Raw genomic sequence first — 3,410 nt, forward strand, 5'->3', positions numbered from 1 at the left:
CTGCATGAAGCGAATGCGTCAGTAAATCAGTCGGTGAAATAAAGCTGTTTTTAAGAAAGGGTTGATGTGTGGACTAAACCAGGATGAAGACCACGTGAATGAATGAAGAAACGAAACCACGAAAAGCAAACAACTAACAAACTAACATCAAGTGAGATAAAGTATACAATATTAAAAAGCTTTATTTGAGCTGACTGGCAAGGCAGCGATTCTCATTTTAATTTAATTTATACAGACATAAAACGAAATCTACTAATAATGATAATAAACTACATAAGACTACTAAAACAAATTAAAATTGAAATGAAAAATGCAACTGTAATTATTATTAATAATAATAATAATAATAATAATAATAATAATAATAATAATAATAGTGCATATATTGCAGTATTAACAATTTTATATATATATATATATATATATATATATATATATATATATATAGACATAAGTATGTATACAGTATATATAAATATATATACATACATATAAATATATATATATACACACACATATATTTATATGTGTGTACATGTGTGTATATATATATGTACTGATATATATATATATATATATATATATATATATATATACACATATATATATATATACCGTATATATATATATACACATTTATCTATCTATAATATATATATATATATATACATATATATATATATATATATATATATATATATATATATATATATATATATATATATATATATATATATATATATATATATATATGTACACACATATAAATATAAAATATATTTATACATATATATATGTCGAAGTTTTACAAGAAACAGTTCTTATTTACACGCAGTGCTTCTATTTCTTTGTGTGTGTTTTTATGGTATTTTTTGTGTTAAAGTCATACACCGTTTTCAATCACGGCAGAACAAGCTCCAGAACAAAATCCGAATGTCACTCGTTCACTTTGAGAACCGGGATTCACGTGGAAACGGGAAAGAAGGAAAGAAAAGGCCCTAATTGCTGTCATCTAGAGAATTAGTCACAGGGACACGCGTGTGAGAGCCATTAGCAGACTAATTAGCAAACAGTTGTTTTAATGAAATCAAACAGGGCCCTTAAAATACAGCGATACGAACCGCAATCAGCCGCGTCTGAAGATGTGAGGTCTGTCGGTCAGCAGGAGACTCGGTCAGGAAATGATACGCTCAAGGTTTTCAGCGAGGACTCGTGAAGCCCTCCATGTTCATTAGCGATAATTCATTTCAAGATGTGATTTCCATAATGCACGCATGTCAGGTGCTTTAGAGTCGACGTGAAACTCATTCTGAAGCTAAACGTGCAGCCGGTAACCAGTAACACAGCCTTCCTGAAGATGTGCCGTGGGTCTCCAGAGGATCTCTTCTGGCTGGAGATGAGACGCGGCCGTCCGTAATCTCAGAGATCATCCAGACTTCATTGCTCTGGATTGAGGCGCTCTGTTTTTATAGCATCGTTGAAGAACAACGGAGAGCTTTCTGCTCAGAATAAATAACGACGAAGATTCACATTGACTTCAAGCAAGGGTCGCTGTGATCTAATACTAACGCTGGACTATCAAAGGGTGAGATTATTCATGTGACCTCACTATTTCAATTAAATATTAAATATATTAAATTCAATTAAATGCCAATTAATAATAGCTCTAAAGAGTGATTTCGATAAAATCCAGAAAAACCTAAAAAGTAAAAAAATTTAATTACTAAATTAAAACTAAAAGAAATGCTTATTTAAAAAAAATCTACATTATATTCTAAGATACATAAAAATATTCAAATAAAATATTATTTAGTACTACTACTTTTAATAGTAGTACTCTTAAAACACATTAACTTATTAGATAAAACTATAAAGATTTGTGTTTCGGTAACTGAAATAAGTCAAAATTAAATAAAGTAAATATTAGATTACAAAGGTAAATTATCTATCTATCTATCTATCTATCTATCTATCTATCTATCTATCTATCTATCTATCTATCTATCTATCTATCTATCCATCCATCCATCCATCCATCTATCTATCTTTTTAATCTAAGTATTTGTAAAACAATTATTACATTAAATAAAAATAAAAGCTAAACAGAAAAGAAAAAAACTTTAAAGTTACTCAAACAACTAAAATATAAACAAAAAAATATTTTAATAAAATAAATAAAATAAGTTTTAAATAATATAAGTTATCATTTTAAATAAAATATATAATATTATATTATAATATATAATATAAATAAGATAAAATAAACAAATAAATTAAATAAATTAAATAAATTGAAGTACTAAGCTAAACTATATATATATATATATATATATATATATATATATATATATATATATATAAACTATATATATATATATATATATATATATATATATATATATATATATATATATATATATATATAATATATTAAAAGGTTCTACAAATACATTTGCAAGATAGATAGAGAGATAGATGCAGCGATAGTAATAGTAATGTATTCAGGTGCATTATGGGTAGTTGCACTGTGCATTTAACCTTGAAGAGTTTTTTGGTGGAGAGTCCAGATCTGGTTTGCAGTCGTCTTCATGCGATGCTTGTGACTTGTGACTCAGACGTCCAGAGACTTTGTGAAAATAATGAAAATAATAGTTTCCGTGACTGATCAAATGTGTGATTTCTATGCAGAGCGCTCGGCTGCAGCTGTTGTTTAAAGCGCTCGATGTATTCAGACGCCCACAAAGCGACCTTCTGACCCCGCCGCTCTGTTTCTGTGCGTTCACATTCATCAGCGCATGCAGAAATACACCGCGTCTGCTTTCCTTTCCTACAAGAATTAGTCAGACCAAACACATCCCCTGAGATGAATATCAGATCAATAAGAGTCCAGAGCTATCACGGATAAAACCGCTCGAGTCGACGTTTCTAATCACAGAATTTGGTGTCTTGGCAAATCTGGGTTCGTTTGGGAGAAGTAAAGCAGCAGATCAGGAAGAAGGTGAACTACGTTGCTGTAGTTTTTCTCTGTAAGAAACAGTAAGAGAATATGAGTTCAGTGTGACCTCAGACCCCTTTTTTTGAACACTGCATCAATAAATAAATGCATGAATAGAGGATTAAAATGCATTAAAACATTTACCATAAATACTACACTGTTTTGCCTTCAGTCTATTCATTTTGCAATTGTTAAAAAATTAGTTTACCTGTCATTTTGAGGTTTGTGATAGGCCTGCATACCATTTTTCATTACCTTATAAATGATCTTTTAAATAATTAAACGCTAATGTTATTAAACAGTATTAAATTAAGTATTTTATTAAATGCATATAAATAATAAGAATTGGGACTTATTGCCTTTTAACACATCATTTTAAAAGTTGTTTCTTTTAAACACTAACTAGAAGCCTGTT

Source organism: Puntigrus tetrazona, chromosome 1 (genome assembly GCF_018831695.1).
Source record: "Puntigrus tetrazona isolate hp1 chromosome 1, ASM1883169v1, whole genome shotgun sequence".
In the NCBI taxonomy this organism is placed as follows: domain Eukaryota; kingdom Metazoa; phylum Chordata; class Actinopteri; order Cypriniformes; family Cyprinidae; genus Puntigrus; species Puntigrus tetrazona.